Here is an 18,593-nt window from a genome sequence, read left to right as displayed (position 1 = left end):
TGTGTTTGTGGAATCCTTAAGATTTTATTTTTGTAATGATGGTGCTTATTGAAAGCAATGGTTTTTGAGAGATGTGGCTATTTGCCTGCGACACCGCTTGTTTGTAGAACAGGTTTTTATCCGAAATCATCAACATCATCATCAGCTTACTCAGGCCCACTTCAAGGCGAAGTCCTCTCCCATTTACCTCCAACCGCTCCTGTCCTGCGCTGCTTGAGTCAACTGTCTGCCTCCGAATTTCTTTATTTCATACCTTCATCGAGTTTATGGGCTTCCCCTACTTCTAGACCCAGCTCTGGTCTTCCACTCTGTTTCTGTAATTGTCCACGTGTTGTCGGTTCGTCTCATTACATACTAGCACAAATCCATTTCTATTTGCTTTATTGGAACTATATATAATCTATTCTAGCTTCTTCCTTGATGCAGGAACCTCATTTCTTGTCCCTAAGTGTTACCCCTATCATTATGCGTTCCATGGGCCGTTTAGCCGACCTAAGTGTGCTTTCAAGTGTCTTATTAAAGTGTCAAGTCTCAGCTCAGTATGTCATCACCGGTAGTATGCAGTGGTTGTAGATGTCTCTTTGCAGTGACAGAGGTAGGGTAGTTTTTATTATTTGTGAGTTCTTGCCAAGTGTTCCCCAGCCCATACCTATTCTGCGCCGGCTCTCTGTCTTGTGGTTGGAGTCAGCACTACCCATCTGTTCGAGGTATTTATATTCTGTTACTTCTTTTGGCGTTTTGTTTCCTAAGCGGAAGAAGACGTTCTTGACATGCTTATTCCTGATTACTTTGTATTTATTCGTATTTATTTTTAGACCCACGGCCGTTCTTTATGATTGTAGTTACTGAAGCATGGTTTGCATGTGTTCTGCATTCTCACCCAGCAACACATGCCATCCGCAAACCTCAAATAGTTCAATTATTCGCCGTTTATCCTTATTCCTGTGTTTCCTCATTCCAGCTTTCTGAATACCTCCTCCAGACATGCTGTGAATATTTTTGGCGAGATGATATCTGTTTTTCTTACTCTTTTTCGAATCAGAAATTTATTGCTTTGCTAGTGAAGCATTATTCTGCCAGTGCATTCCTTAAATATGTCTTCGAGCAGTCTTATGTAAGTCTGCTTTATTACCTAGTATTTTAATGCTTCTAGTCCGGCTGCGGTGAGCACTGAATCAAACGCTTTGTGTTAGTCTATAATTGGCATGTAAATGGGTTTAGTGTACTCTGCGGATTTTTCTATGCCATCATTCATGGCATTGATGTGATCCATTGTTGAGTACCCATTGATAAACCCAGCCTCCTCACTGAGTTGGTTGGAATCCAGGCTGTCACCTATAGGCTAGCTACAGCTTTGATAAACAGATTGTAAACAACTGATAGTATTTATTTATTTATTTATTTATTTATTTCAGTACCCTAAGGGCCCGTCAGGGCATTACATAGGGGGGGATTTTCTACAACACAGAATGCAAAAAAGTACAGATTAACAATTGATACAAGTGTGAACACAAAAAACATCGCAAGATAAAGGTACACAGGCGGCGGAAAAAAAAAACATGGAACAGTATAAACGGTGTGACCAAATTTACTAAGGAAAAAGAAGCGCTACAGGAAGAATTGCTTGAAGGTGATCGAGGGTGCTTTCCGCTTGAAGGTGATCGAGTAACGCGGCCTCAAATAAAGAAGCATCCGCTAGGGATGCTATCCTGGCGGGCAGATGGTTCCAGTCATTTATTGATAGGAGGAGGGGAGATGATTTGAATTTTTCTGTCCGGGCAAAAACTGGTGACACCTTGTGCGCATGATCAACACGTAACGAGATGTGATGCGCTGGAAAAATATGTTTTGAAGAAAATAGCGAGCCGTTGTAATACAGTGAGTGGAAATAAACAAGACGAGATAATTTACGACGCCCGTTAAGGTTTAGGAGACCTAGAGAATTTTTAAGGGTCGATACACTTTGGTCTCGAGAGTAAGAACGCAAAATAAACCTTGCAGCCTTGTTCTGGACTGCCTCGAGTAGGTTAGTCAAATTGTCTTGATGAGGATTCCAGATGATCGATGCGTATTCTAGAGATGACCGGATCAGAGTAGTGTACGCATGAAGTCTAGTATCAGCATTGGCTAAAAATAAGCTTCGTTTAAGAAAACCTAATTTTTTCAAAGCCTTATTGGTAATTGATTCTATATGAGCTCGCCATGACAGATCAGACGTTGAGAAGATGCCCAAATATTGAAGTTTAGTTACGTTTTCAATAACAGTGCCGTTTACTACATAAGAGTTCGTAGGGGTTCTAGAAAGCACAGAAAATGTCTTGTGTTTTGTTTTTTCGGTATTTACTTGCATTTGCCATCTCTCGCACCACTCAGTTAGCTTAGTTAGGTCGTCCTGAAGATCAGTAACATCATCTGGGGTAGATATCTGCCTGTACAAAACACAATCATCAGCAAAAAGCCGTATAGTTGAAGTTATGTTAGTGGCAATGTCATTTATGTAGTCCAAGAAAAGCAAAGGACCCAAGACAGAGCCTTGGGGAACGCCAGATTTGACACATGCGGTCTTTGAAACACAGTTATCTATTATTACTGATTGAGAACGTTCTGATAAGAATTCTTTTACCCAGCTAGTTACGCTTTCATCAAGTTTCAAGGCGGCCAATTTCCGGAGTAGACGGTTGTGAGGCACACGATCAAAGGCTTTGGACAGGTCAAGGAAAACTGCATCGATATAATTCTTGGTATGTAAGGCTTCATGAACGTCTGTTACTAATTCAAATAACTGAGTTTGACATGACCGTTTATGCCTAAAGCAATTCTGATTTTCGAAAAGCAAGTTATTTGCATTTAAATGTGACGTTATACGGGTGTAAAGGATGTGTTCGAGCAATTTGCAGCATATGGAAGTTAAGGAAATTGGTCTGTAGTTGGAGGGAGAATTTTATCGCCAGATTTAAACAGAGGCTTTACATAAGCAAGTTTCCAGTCGTCTGGAATGCATCCAGTGTCTAGAGACTGCTGAAATACTAGCGAAAGTAAAAAGGCTGAGCATGGAGATGTTATTTTTAGAAGCTTTGTTCCGATACCGTCAGGACCTGGACTTGAGCTCAGGGGCAATCTGTCGATTGCGCGAACGATACCATTTACAGTAATTGTGATAGGCTGTGCTGGGTGGATGATCAGTGGGTGGGCTACATTGCAGGATTCATCGATCGGGGATTCTAGAGTAAAAACATTGCAAAATTGTTCATTAAATAGATTAGCGCATTCATCCAACGGGAGAGCAGTACCATTACTTTGCTTGAGCACATGAGTCGTTTGCGAGTCTTTCGGGTTAACAGTTCGCCAGAATTTTTTAGGGTCGGATTTTATTAAATTAGGTAGATTGTGATTAAAATATTGGTTTTTATCTGCTTTCAAGGTGGCATCGAATAAAGCCGCTACGTGCTTATAGGTCTGCCAATCCTGAGGTGTGTTAGATCTTTTTGCCTTCCTATACGCTCTTTTCTTTCTGCTTAAGCACCTCTTTGTGCTTACAGTGAACCAAGGAGCATTAGTTCTTGTTCTAATTGTGGTTTTGGGAATGCAAGCCTCTTCTATCTCTCTCAGTTTATCACGAAAAATTATCCAGTTTTGGTTGGCAGTATGGTTTGTAAAATTTGTTTGGAAATGCGATGAAAATTTGGACAATAATCCAGTCATTTTCTCGGTATCGGCCTTTTGATAGTTACGAATGTACTTTGCGGTTTTGGTTTTTATCGGAAGCGGTAGGGAGAGCAAGCAGTGCACAAAACAATGGTCACTCACTTCTTCCAGAATGCAGGTATTCGCAATGATAGGCTGATTTGTGAAAACCAAATCCAAAATATGGTTACCGCGTGTCGGGGCATGCACAAGTTGCGTTAAATCGAACAGCTTTAATGGACGAAGAACTTGGGAACATTCCTGCCGACTAGATTGTAGGCTTGGGGGAGATGATTGCCAGTCTATATCGGGGTAATTTAAAGTCACCGCCTAATATAATAATGCATTGTGGAAATCTATCGCAGATTTTTTTAAGTGAATCCTGCAAATGATCTACGAAATCGGAGTGGCTGCACGGTGGACGATAGCACACACCAATCGCATATGTTAATCCAGAAAATCTCATTGTCACCCAAAGCAGTTCAAGAGGAGTGTCAAAAGTGAAAATAGCGGGCAGATAATTACTTTTTACTGCTATGATTACGCCTCCTCCTCGAGAAGCAACCCTGTCTTTCCTAATATAGTGAAACTATTTGTTAGCGATAATTCTTTGTTCTCGATGCTGTCTGAGAGCCAGATTTTGGTGCCAAGTATGATTTCAGCTGAACACACACATGCCATTGCTTCTACAATATCAAGTTTGGGAAGTAAGCTGCGGAAATTTGCCAGAAGAACAGAAACTTCGCGCTTTGGGCTATCTAAGGCTGGAGGATCAAGTCCACGCTTCCTTTGAGGTGCCCGTCAATTAGAAGGACCAGAATTCTGCGATGCCAACTGAACAACCCGCCCGGAAGTAGCGTCGTAACGATAAGTTATACCATGCAACTGAAGCTTGTTAAAGCGGATATATTAACGCTCATTATTTGCACGGTTGCTCTTGGCAAAGTCCCGCAGCCTTTTCCGTTCCAACTGAACTTTTTGCGAGAAATCCTCTTCGAGCCATACTTTTGGCTCCAAGTCTCTTAACTTAGGACCATTCCAGAGTGCATCAGATTTGGTCGTAAAATTCAAAAACTTGACAATTATTGGCCGTGTGAAGTCTGGACGGGGCTGCATTAACTAGCTCCTCATTTGCTCGTGAAATAGACACCCTAACCTCCTCCACGGAACCACCTACAATAGTAACACCTTTCTCAATCTGGAGTACGCTTGCTAGATTGGTTTCAATGACAGTAACTCGGGTCTTAATGTCGTTAATGCCTTGTTTCATTTCTTCTAAAACAGCAGTCGTGTTTGCATGCTGTTTGTTAGCTTCTGTCATAAAGTCCCGAAGTAGCGGCAAAACGTCCTCAATCTTTGGCCCTGGGTTTGTTTCAATGTCTCCAGCGCAAATCAAGAGCGAGGAGATGCACATGAAAGGAAGGAGTGTACACGGTTTAGGGCTAAGCGCTAAAATCAATCTGGATGCACCGACAGGGTGAGCGATGCATTTTCCATCTAACTTGTGGCAGGCAAGAAAGGTGCCAATTCTAGCGCGGTACAAGCTTACATCAATACCCATCCTGCCGATGTAGCACAAGAGGCACGAAGATTGAAATTCTCACTTTTTCGACGTAAAAAAAGGCAGGGGATCAACGGCCACCAAACATTCGTAAATATTCGACTAGACTAGTAAAAAATGCATACCTATAACAAAGCAAGAACACGTCTTAGCGCCTTGAACAGCGTGGCCGCAATCCCGAAGGGTCGAGGCAGCTTCGCTCCTTTTTGTAGTGTCCCTGGGCGCTATTTCGGCGATGACGCCAAACGGAAGGGCCAGGCGTTATCTTGTGAAGGGTGATTTGATACAGGATACGAGGAACGGCTCGTGGCAGATATATCGATGAACAGCAGCCATGCAATGCAGAGGCACCGCACGCACGAGTAGAACGGAGACCTATAACCAAGCAAGAACACGTCAGCGCCTGGAACAACGTGGCCGCAATCCCGAAGGGTCGAAGCAGCTTCCCTCCTTTTGTAGTGTCCCTTGGCGCTCTTTCGGCGATGACGTCAAACGGAAGGGCCCGGCGTTAGATTGTGAAGGGTGATTTGATACAGGATACGACGAACGGCTCGTGGCAGATATCTCGATGAACAGCAGCCATGAAATGCAGAGGCACCGCACGCACGAGTAGAACGGATACCTATAACCAAGCAAGAACACGTCTTAGCGCCTGGAACAGCGTGGCCGCAATCCCCTGATGGGTCTTAAATTTTAAGATGGGTAGGCTGATGGGTCTTAAATTTTTATGGTCCTTTGTATATCTCCTCTTATGAATCAAAATAAATGTGGCCGTTTTTCGAGTCTATGGGCATTTGTGAGTCTTTAAGCATTCCGGAAATAGTGCAGCAAGCTTTTCCAGTATAATATCTCGTCCTCATTTTCAAAGATCTACTGTTATGCTGCCGTCACCTGAAGCTTTTTTTATTTTTATGCCTTTAAGAGCTTTTCCTAGAATCGTTCTGCTACCTTAACTATATCGTCCTAGTTGTGTGTAATGTTACTCGTTTCTGAGTGCATACATCCTGTCTTTGCCGATGGCTATTTTCCTCTTAGTTGCTGTCGAGCTACCCCTATTCGTAGCGTTACCGCCATCACTGCCATGTTATACGCACGAATGCCGTTTGTTTTACTTCTGTTAGTCAGTTTCCATGGCTCGGCTAATTCAATGTTATCAGCAGGACTTGACACGTTCATGTTCGTACGTTTGGAAATTATTTCCTACGTTTTCTTAGTTGGTTTTCCAGCATTTCTCTACATGTTGCTTCTCCCTCAGCTGCTGTTCATACACTGAGTGCCAATGTTAGCTTGTCATTTAGCCTCTATACACTGATATCGTTCTGTTCGTTCAAAAGCGAGAATTTGTTTGGTACAGTTATTTTAAACTCCTGTGATCTGGTTCTGACGGATTTCATGCAGGGCTCCTTAGTTTTCACCAGCTTCCTTGTTTCTTTTTTGAGATTCATTCTTAGCTTACATCTAACCGTCCTATGATCGCTGCTTCGGGTCTTACGTAGCACATCTACTTTTTGCAGAATATTCGTGTTGTCACTTAAAATGAAGTGAATATTGTTTTTTGTTGTGCCGCCGGGACTTTTGTATGTCCATTTCGTATTCTTGTACACAAATATATTCATCAACATTAGGTTATTTCTCTTTGTGAATCCCACCAGTGTATCTCCACGACTGTTGCATTTGTCTATTAAGAAGTTTCCCATTGACCTTTTCCTAATTTGCTTCATAACGACGTTTGCGTTAGTTTCTCATCACAATAGGGAACTGCGTTGTTGCCTTGTTCATTGTCAACTCGACGTCCTCGTAGAAGCTAACTATGGCTTCATCATCATAGCCAGTTGCTGGCGCATAGCCCTGTCCTATATGTAATCTGTATCGCTTGTTTAGTTTAAACACAAAAGCTGCGACTCTCTCGGTAATGGTGGAACACTTATCTACGTTTCCTGCTATTTTCCTAGGATTAAAAATCCCACCCCATGTTCTTTCTTCCTTTACGGTCCACTGAAGCACAGAATATGCCCGCTAGTGAGCTCCATAAAACCTTCTCCCGTCCTTCTAACCTCGCTTAACCCTAATATATCCCAGTTAATGCCTGAGAGCTTTTCTAGTAGTACAGCTAAGCTCCTCTCTGGACAGCGTTCGTGCGTTAAACATTGCCACGGTCAAGTTTCAATTGCGGCTTGTCCTCACGCAGAGATTCTTAGCACCGTCTGCTGTATCGCTGGCCAGACCGCCGCCGTGGACACGGGTCTACAGCTGCTGGGGACTGAGGGCCGAGAGTTGAGTTGGTCAGTCATGAGAGGTGGCGGCCAACTACTACACCAGGGTGGCCAGATCCTTCTTTGTTGAGGGAGGGCTGTTTGTGTCCATAAGAGCCTTCCTAGCATGGTTAAACCTTTCTAGTGTAGCCCCTTAGGTATACGGGAATAGGGTTATCTCCGCAGCTGGCAGCACTCCATGCCTGCATGGGTTTGGCTCAAAGGGCCAGACGAAACAACAGAGCGAGAGGTTTACCATGGACGGGTTTGCCGCGCATGCCTGAAGTGATACTGAACCAGCGTTTGTCGGTTTAGCTTTATAGGGCCGGTTCTGATGAAATAAGCTGAGGTTCTGGCTTACTTATGACAGATCCACTGAGGTGCGGCCGTTGGAAGCGAGCCAATCGTATGCTAAATGGCAGAGCTACGAAAAATTGGCTAGTTTGAAGCAATAGTGGCCAAAAAGGCCGCTGAAAGTGCACTAGCGCCCTTCCTCGCTCTTTAAACATTATTTTAGTCCGAAAAACTGTTTATCGGGTGCTCTGCCAACAACAGTGGCCTTTTGGCAGGGCGGCGCGAAAGCTAGGCAACTCTGTGCTCTCTAAAGTCTGGAAACCTTCAGATCGGGACAGGGGTGCAAAGACTCTACCGCCGTACTTTCTACATAAAGGCCGATTACATATCTATGTAGCCCTTGGTAGGGCGGTCAGAGCGACTGGATATACTTTTTTGTGCGCCAAATGGTTGTAAGCTCATTCAAATTTTAGCGATGTTACTTTTGTCACACTGGGTCTCCTCCATACTCCTAGCTTGGTATGAGCACGGGAGGGCGACGTTGCGCATAACGTATTTAGTTTTTCTCGTTCGTAGCTTAGTTTCCGATGGTCAGAAAGTCTTCTTTAGTGTTTCTAACAATCTTTTGACTCTGCCTAGCGAATCGTTTCTTTTTTCCAAATTTAGTCCCGCCGGCTGGGCCATTTAGGCTTGTGAATACTGCGGTATGTTTAGCGTTTTGACGAGCGCTGTTATTATTTCGGTAGTTTCGATGTTTTTAAATGCCTGTCCGATGCAGAGGAAGGGTTTTATAACCTATTTCAACTGTTTGAAGGCAGCGCGAGGTTACTTAGTGCCTTATTTTGCGGTCCTCCACCGGTGGCTCTGCCGGTGGGTGCTGCTGTGACGGGCTGTTATTTTACATCGCCTGGGGACTAAGCGCGGTTCCATTCCGGGATTTCCTTATTTCTAGGAGCCTTTCCCAGCAGCGGATGTGTTTTTAAACTATTTCATCTATTTACAGGCCCCGCGGGCTGAGTTACTTGCTAATTTTTCGATTTTGCACGGCCGGTGGCCGATTACGGATAACTGTGACTGTTGTGTGTCTAAATTCAGATTTTTGGCTGTAACTTTACCAAACATGCGCCTAGCGAGCTTATTTAACTTCCCAAACTACCAGAACAGGCCCGCGATAAGGTGAGTGCGGCCTGTAAAGGGTCATCCTGTCGTCGAAGTTAGGTAGGTTTGTCCAAAGTATCTTTTATAAATAAAACTCTACTGACATGAACTTGAAATCTTGGCCCTTATCGGCGCAGCAAAACTGAAGACATATTCACTTGTGTTAACTGAGTTAAGCCAACATGAATAAGCAACTGAGGTGTCTATATAGCTTATTTCCACGAGGTTACAATATATCCGCGTATTTACGTCGAATACTTCGTTTTTCTCCTTGCTAATTTCTTTTGATTTTGTGCGCCCCACGCTGCGTTTTGTTGAGCTGCACAGGCAATGACGATGAGACAGAGAGAGAGGGAGAGAAAAACGTTTTTGGCTGAGAAAACAGGCTAACGAAAATCGTAGTCCTGTTGTTGGGGGCAGGAAAGTAGTAGTTGAGAGCTGACCCCTCCAGACATGTTGTCCTTGAGTTAGGTTGGCGATCTTGTGGAGGCCGTAGGTCAGTGTCTTCCGGGGACCTCTTCCGCCGTCTTGACCAGGCAGTCGTGTAGGCACTGGTCGCGGCTCCGAAGAGCGGCATTCCACATGTCATAAGAACGGATTTAGGCAAAGGGTCCTTGGAGGATGCCCAGAAGATGTGGGTTACGTTAGAATGGGCACCACATATAGAACAGGCCGAGGTTGGGTGCCTATGGTGCATATGGTTCATGCGATGCATATGGTACATATGGGGTGCATATGGTTCATGGTGGCAGCGTTGAAAAGGACCACCTTCAGGAGTTTGCCCCAGACGTTACATTGCTTTAATCTTAGTCATTTATCTGCCTCATGGTAGATATCGCGGGAGAGGAGGTAATAGGTGGTAATGTCGTGAATCTGACAAGTAGGTCCCGCGCAGAGCAGGGTCAGGTGTAGGGATACGGGCTCGACCCAGCTGGGATAGTGAGTCCTCGGGCTAGGTTATGAACCGCCTCGTTTCCTTCGAGCCCGGAATGCGCCGGGGTCCAGATCAGTTGTACTGGAGATGGTGGGGGGTTCATTCGCAAACTTTTTAGTGCCGTTAGGAACATGCGTCCAATGGCAATATTTTGGAGAGATGTTTTAGAATCTGTTATGATTTTTCAGGGGGCAGGGTAAAGTGAAAGGGCCAGCGCTATTGCCGCCTCTTCTACCAATTCTGTGGTGGGCATCCGGACTGCAGTAGAATCGAGGGTTATAATGTTTGGGTAATTGCAAACGGTGTTGGTCGTGAAGGCCTCATTGTGTCTATACTCCGCTGCTCCTGCTTACGCGATTTGTGAGTCGTTTTTGTACATCTTGTGCAGGGTGCGGGCTTGTTCTTCCTTCCGACCGGTGTGGTTTGTGGAATTTATGGTTTGGGCGAGTGGTTTGGCTTTGATGTGAGTGTGGATATGGGGGGGAATGGTTGTCGCCTTTTGGAATAGGGTATGGAATCCTATTCGCAGGTTATGGAGCATGTGCCTTCCTACGAGGATTCGAGCAACGTGTTGGTAGTACCCATTAGACGGACTTCGATAACTTCCCTTGCCATGCTGTGAAGGCGTAACCATTCTTGTCTGGCAGTGGACGTGGCGGGGGAAGACGTAGCGCCGTCTTTTAGGAGCGTGTGATGAGAACATCTATTTTGTTAGTTTCTGTCGTTCTCATTCTAATGTAGGTAATGGAGTAAACTATCATGATCACGACGAAGACTTGGGGCAGGCGGACCCGCTCTTGCTTTATCATGCCTGAGTGCTTATTGGTGCCGCTTTTGAACAGATTATTCGTTTGGTTTACATGCCGTTCTTTCGTCTTGAGGAAGTTTTGATTTAGTCTGGTGGATTGTATCTGCAGCCGCGGGACTTTGAGGCCCGTGAGCTCTTGGATCTCCCTCCCTTCGACGTGGAGGTTGATGTTTGACCGGAGTTTTTCTTTCAGGTTTCGGGGAATGATGAGTAGCCAAGACTGCCGGTGAGCAGACCAAGCCCGCTATTCCCGCCTACGCCACCACCACTTCTCTGCCTCTCTGCAGCATTTTTCTGATGAGGCAATCATTCCCCCGGTTAATAGAAAGGGTGATGTCATTTGCGTAGGAACTAGAGGTTGGGGATCCGCAATAATTTTGGGGGATGTCTATTATTCCTAGATTGAAAAGTAATGGTGACAGGACGGCTCCGTGTGGAGTGCCTTGACTGTCTAGCGGAATAGTGGCTTAGGCGATGCTATCGAGATGAATGGGTGCTGTCCAGCTTGACTAGAACTACTTAACGTAATTGTAGGTTCTTTAGCCCGAATTGACCGATCCTAAACCCGGCATTGGCATTATGGCCTCGTGCGGGGCGTTGTCAAAAGTTTTTTTTTCAGGTCCAGGTCCAGTATCGCCGCCGTACTTAGGCATCTTGGGGGTTTGATGATTTGGACGACTATTGTTTTGATGATACGAAAACTGCGCAAGCACATTTGTACTGTGTACAATTTGTAAGAAGATATATCCAAATTAAAACTGTGAGCTCGCTCCAAAGCTAGTATTCAAAAATGTTTGCATAAAATTATTTCTGCCCTACCCAGCACCCTGACGATTGCCGGGGAGGTATTGTTGATTGCTACGCGGTGATACACGCGAGCAATATTTACGCGTCCATAATTAGTTAAATTAAACATGCAGTTCACTAAAGGCTCTGTGCAGAACGCTTTGAGAGGTTAAGATTTTGTGAACGGGAAGGGGGCACTAAGTTTAGGAATTTTGAAATTTTCATCACAAATATTCAAAAACTCTGGTCAAATACCGGGCATTATGGGGCAGCGGCGTGGTGAAATGTGGAAACTCTTAAACAAAATATAAAACTGGTATGTGCAAGCAAGCATTAGCTTCAAGGTTTGCCTGAAGCGGACAATCTGAGACTTCCAAGCAACCTCTTCAGACTCCTTTGCCCATAAGCAGATAACGGAAGATGCGGCGCACTGCTGCTGGTGTTGCTGTCGCTCAGTGGCTGTTTTAGTTCCTGAGGCGCACATTTCAAACATTTCAGCCGGAGCTGTGGGCGGCCTATTCGCCCCGAGCGCGAACACAGTCGACCCCTGGCGGCGGCGAGACCAACCGCTCCTAGTGTGGATGGCGCTCTCGCGTCGTCTGCTTTTTCACGTTGCGTGCGGCGCAAGACGCGTGCTGCACACGACAAAGCAACCAATATGTGTGCTCGTTTGGCAGTAAGCAATGACATAGTTACCTCTGCTTGCGCATTTCCTCCAGAAACGCAATAATCAGCGGCTGTTGCGGGTTAATGCGCTGGTTTAATTCCACAAAACATCTTCGCCGTGGTCACCGCTTGAGTGTGAAACGTGTTATAAACATTGCTTCCACACATTGCACTTTTCGTATTGTTGAGTGCAGTCGTCTGCCGTTTCGGGAACGTTTAAGGGTGCTTTTTGAAGCTGGCGTGGATATTATATAAAGGATAAAAGTTTAGTACGCGAAACGGGTAAAAAGCGAAAAGACCTGTGCAAACGCGTGCAAATTCCACACCCTTGTAAAATTGCGCTGTGTCCTTATAGAAAGAAGAAACAAACAAAAACATTTACACTGCACACGACCCGTGCGGTATCGCCCATACATTACCGGACACGTATTTTACACCCGCAAGCGCCTGTGTGATCGTGTCCTTCCCGTACCTTTTCTAAAATAAATACCATTTTAAATGCAGAGCATTTCTTTAACTCGCGATGTCACCCGGCGTTGGCGTGCCTCGGCGTCCGCAACAGCCGTTCCAGGTGCGCCCTCTCCCCCACTCCTCCTCTCCCGCATCACGCTACCCTCCTCGCTCTCAACAACAGGACCGCACCCCTCCCCCTACACTATATAAAAAAATAATACTTACCGGTGCCTGGTTTCGATCCCACGACCCCGCGGGCGGAACGCAAGGTACATGGTACTCTACCCACTGCGCCACAAAGCCGACACAGAATGGAAGGCTACGAACGCGCCTTATATCCTTGACTCATTCAAACTACGTCAAGAAGCTGCTGATACAACGCATTCACTACCTGTGGGCGGAACGCGAGGTACATGGTGCTCTTCCCACTGCGCCACAAAACCGACACAGAATGAAAGGCTACGAACGCGCATTATATCCTTGATTCATTCAAACTACGTCAAAAAGCATTCACTACCACAAACTCCCCAAACACTAAACGTTAACGCAATACACCCACCCCCTATGCGACGCATTTACTCGAGTCCCCTTCGCGCGGAGATGGGCCCTTTTTGGACTGTCGTTGTTTATACTAAGGAGGAGGAATAAACATTTATTCAACTGTATCGACTTGCTAATTTTACGTATTATTTAGGATACGTTTCTATGGATGCGCTAGAGTATTTAGGGGGGATTTTTCGGTAAAAATAAGCAGTTGTGAGTTTGCGTCTGTCATATGGCATTCCGTGTGTCATTGTCATACATATCCTTTTCAAATCCGACATGAATCACCTTGTCCAGAAACGTGACTCACTCAGCATAACCAAATGCCTAATATGGTCACGTCTTAACATTTTTTCCCACAATGCTTGCTTTCAATATTTGAAAATATTCAATGCTTGCTTTCAATTTTGAAAAAAGGCGAGCCACAATTCCTGGACAATCTCGGACGAAAGGGGGGTTAATCAGTTTTGAAAATACGTGTTAAAGTACTGCTTTTTCACCGCTAGAGAACACAACGCCTAGTGTAGTTTCGATTGTAAGTAATAGTTATAAACGTAGTTTGGCTTTTTGCGTTACATGCGTTCTCTTCTCGCGGCTCTTGCAACGTTGGCAGGACCCCCCCCCCCCCCTTTCCGAAAACGAAATGCACAGAATTTTATTTTTTAACCAATCCTCAAGAAGTAAATGCCAAGACAAAGGCGATATTCAGTTTACTAAACAAAGTAATTACCGGGAACCCGTTGCGCTGATTCGCAACGAGAAATAAAAAGGAAATGTTTTACTACATCTGCAACAGCGCAACTTCATTTATTGCCATCCTTAGGGTTCGTAAGCGACCTTATACGCAAGAATGCAAGCACATATCTCGCTGTTGCATGCACCTGTTAGGTTTTAAAAGGAACGCAAATGGTCAACAGAGCAGCCTTAACAGAAAATTTGTGCTCACTGTGAGGTCCCAGAAGCTTGGTTTGCACACTGGAAACCTGCTTGTCACTTTGCGAAAACCTAGCTAAACATGAGATGTTGATTGTACTGCGTGCGTTTACAATTCAATTCGCAAGTTCACTTGCGACGAAAGCCGTAAATAAGTGACCCGAAACCGTTATTCATCAAACCTTCCTTCAAAGTCGCTAAAATTTCATTTAAAAGACCCGTTAGAGCGGTTACATTTATATCTCTGCGCTGACCAAAATTCAGTAATCTTATGTTGCCTTTTGAACACACAAAAAATATAGTAAACTCTTAAAAAGAATTTCGGGGCAGTTAAGTAGTGTTACCATTTCAGGGCACCCCACAAATGCAAGAATGCGTCATGCTACCAGTGAAAGCGATTGAGATTGTCGTTGTAAACTGAATTTCAGAGATCGAGGCTTCCTGATTTGTTTCTATTTATGCTTTTATTGAAGGCTCAAAGCCATAGTCTGGAAAGATCGAGCTTGCTACGAGCCACAGCGTACAAGTTCATTGTCACAATTACGGCCATTCTGAGATTCCCGATTAGTCGTCGCTTTTTTTGGCGGAGTATTGAAAACTGACTGCCGCTTCCATGCTATACATTGAACGTTGAGGAACCGAACTACAGCATACCACCCTTGTTTGCACCTTTCGTGCGCACATACGGCGAGAAAAAGGCACGAAGCGCGCCCACAGTGTGCATTCTTACGGGCCGCTCAGCGCAGCATCCACACTAGCAGCGCGGCGCTGTCGCCACCTACATGTCGAGCTCGCGGCGAATAGCAGTAGGCGGTGAAGCGGAGCAGTGGGCGGCATTTCCACCGCCGCCCACTGTGGAAAGAACCATGAGTTCACTCTTCATTTATTGAGGGAGGGGGAATCCGACTGCCACTATCCTTCTTGTGGTCCTCCTGCCAGCTAGGCAAAAGTGGTTTCGGTTGCATAGTTTTATTTCGTTAAAACGGCATCGGTGGGTGGGTGTCCGGACCCACTGCCGGGGTGACCAAACCCCAAGGGAGCAGCAGCGACTCCCGGGAACTTTGTGTCCTAGTTCCTGCCCAAGATTTGGATGCCTGATGCAGAGCCAGGCCCGGACAGCGTAAAGGGTTATCGAGGTTGGCTCTGGAAATTGCAACAAAAAGCGGTGAAAATATCCTCTTTTATAAGAGGACACCGCAGTCCCCTTTACACCGGACATACCAGCTAGCGGCTGACGAGGAGGTTCCTGGTCTGGAGGATCAGGTCCTACACACTAAACTTTCTTACACCCTTTTCGGCTGAAAACGGTGGAAGAATCTTGCCCCAAGGCAAACAGCTTTAAAAGGTGTTATAGCGAAAAAAGGGGGTACGGATGAAAAAAAGGGTGTTCGTGGGAATACCCAAAAAAGGGTGTAAGGTTGCTCAACAACCTAGAATAAGGGTGTGGCCAGGGCAGCAGCTACGCGTGGCGACGTGAATTGGCGGAGCGCGCGGCATTTAACACAAACAGTCAATACGCATAAGTTACATTTTGAACACGAATTAATTGAGCAAGGAAACCGACGGGATGAAAGCGGTGCAGGGAGTGCATACTTACTTAGTAAGACATTTGCTCTTCTTGCTTTTATATCCAGAATAGGAAGCCCTCCGATCGCGTCCGATGGTTTGTCGCAAAAAACAGATATTTAGCTCTAATTTTGGAACTATGAATTTTACAATGAGATTATGCAAATCAACACGTTGATTTGCAAAAACCTTTTCATCATGAGGTAGTGTTTGTGTTCCTTAACTTATAGAATATTATTAAATACCAAACAAATATTCTCCGCCACCTCAACACCCTTTAAAAAGGGTATTCATTATTTCAACACTTTTTTTTTTCAGAAGGGTGTAAAGCAACAAATTAGGGTGTTCGAAACTAAGAAAAATAGCGTAAAGAAAGAAGGTGTAAGGAAAAGGGTGTAAGAAAAGACCACCAACTAAGAAAAAAAGTGGAGAACTCCAACTTTGGAGGCATTTTGTGCCTGTTTACAAGGGAACTGAACATTTTCTACAAGCGGGGGGTGTTTTGTACCTCACGATGTTTGAAGCAATATGAATTGGCATAATTTATTACCAGTGAAGCTGTTTAAGCTTGAGCTAGTTTCGATGGCTTTAGCAAAAAAATACAAAGAAAAAGAACTGCGGCATCTGTAAAGGGTGCACTACCGCAGATAGAGTATTATAACAGTGAAGTCGGCTTTCCGACTTGTTATAGTGTGAGCACAAGGGGCGAATGCGTATGCGCAGCTCTTAATATACCATTTCAAAGGTACTAGTCTTTTTTGGATTCTAAAAGGCAAAAAATTGGCGCAGTTTGCATTACTGCAAGGTGGAGAAACAGCATAGCTGGGGGCCGACCTTGCTTTTTCCCTCTTTTTTCCCCTGGCAGGGGGGGGGGGGGACAAACTGGACCAGCCTTGAAAAATCCGGTTAAACTTGGCCTCACCGCTCAGCGTTCATCCTAGCTTAGCAAGAACATTGCAGATCTTAGCAAACATAACAAAACTTAGCAGCAACACCGTAAGAAACTAGGTCGACTCCCAGCTCCGCTGTTCTTTTTTTGCAACTGAACACCTATTTCATACCGTTTCAACACCCTACAGAAAGCCAAGCGTGTTGCAGACGGTAAAACCCTTTTCGCCGCACGACTATAGGGTTTGTAATTCTGAAGGTTCGAATTGGTGTTTCACGTGCGAAAGCTTAACTTGGGCATGAGGTGCACCGCATATGGAAACAAGCGATCATTGCATGCGAGCAATTTTTTTTGCGTTTGAAAATTTCTTGCGACTAGAGGCGTATATGAGGGGATGTCTTGTTCTTTACAGTGCTAATATGCATCCAAGCATGGCATTATTCAATGAACAGCTGAACACCTTTTCCACAGCCTTTCAACACCCTAAGAAAAACCAAGTGTGCTGAAGTTGATCAACACCATTTTTTTCCCACAAAAAGCGCGAAGAGCTAGGAAAATGGTGTTGAGATTAAAAAAAAAAGTGTGTAAAGGCCTCCCAACACCATTTTCCCACTTATGCTACACCCTTTTTGGCTAAAAGGGTGTAAAAATGTTTAGTGTGTAGGCGAAGGGCTCATGCCAGTCGGAGAGACAGCCTGCGCTGGAGAAACACCCTGGCCTGGTGAAGAGAACGACGAAAGAGGAAGCAAGTACACCGATGGTGAAACTCATCTAGGCTTAGTATCCGCTGTAGGGGCCGGTTTAAAAAAATTCCTAGACAGCCTAACCCTCCTGTCCGAGTGGGAGGTCATTGCTAGTGGGCGCGGATTAGGCGCAAGCAGAAGTAATATGTCGACGATCGAGAGGGTCGATGGTCGTTCGTTGCTGGCGCATACGGGAACCCGAAAACCAAGAAAGGCACGGAGGGTTAGTAGCTGGTGTAGGCGGAAAACGCCCTGTGTAGTTGTTGACAGGGCAAGAACGTAGAAGAAGCTCCGCCCACAAGCGTTGCATGACCTCTTACAGACTTTGCGTGGCTAAAAAAAAGTTTTTTCTATTACAGCTGCTTATACCCATGATTGCTAATATAAAGAGATCGCAGTATAACGATTTGATTTTAAAGCCATTTTTATATGCTTCATTACCAAGAGTTAATTATCTCCAAGGAAAAAGGAAAAAGTCATCCTCATTGCAAATTCACTGAAGAGAAAAAAATATTCTCAAGCGAGGTTTATCCTTGAGACAAACTATTTCCGATGTGCTCTAGAAATACCTCACTGCTAGCTGCAATTTCTAGCTGTTAGACAAATGAAATAAACGTAAAAAACATATGCATGTCATTTGCAATCTGTATACTTCAAATTTTACTCGCCGCGCGTCGCTTATTGTCTGTTCGCAGGAAAGGATGCGGTCATATGTTATATTTGGCCATGCTCGTCGCAATCCGATTTCTTCTCGTAGCGCTGATTGCACTGATGTCAGAAAATGTAGGCGATAAAATATTTTCTATTGCTATTATCAGGGGTGGAAGAGAGGGGTGGTTTGTCGCCGCAACGCTTGGATACAGTGCACACAATGTGTAAGCCCAGGGTGAAACTGAATCTTACGGTTAAAATTCATCGGCGACGTTCAGAAATCGGCCGCGATATCAACGCGCAACGCAGTGTTCTGTGGGAATGTTTTGAACGCAGTACCGTCCTGCAAACACTTATCGGTGTGACGAACGCTAATCGCGATGTCGCATGGGGTGTCCTGTCTCGCCAAATCAGTTGTAGGTGTGAAGAAACTAGCTTTATTTTTCGTTCTTAGGCTCATTTTTTATTTTTGCGTGCCTGATAGCCGTCCGCTATCAGGCGTGCTCATCAAGCGCCCGCGGAAGTACGGTGACAGTGCTAACAGGAAACTGCAACTGGGGCAACCAAATATGAAGGCTTGCCGGAATCTAGACTGCTGAACAGAGGCAATCAGATTGTGGAAAGGAGGACAATGATACTACGGTCGCTGCAAAAAAAAAAATTGAAGAGATT

This window comes from Haemaphysalis longicornis, unplaced genomic scaffold (assembly GCF_048455015.1).
Source record: "Haemaphysalis longicornis isolate Haplotype H1 unplaced genomic scaffold, Haemaphysalis longicornis Haplotype H1 scaffold_2, whole genome shotgun sequence".
NCBI classification, from domain to species: Eukaryota; Metazoa; Arthropoda; class Arachnida; order Ixodida; family Ixodidae; genus Haemaphysalis; species Haemaphysalis longicornis.
Note: the sequence above shows the minus strand (reverse complement) of the source record.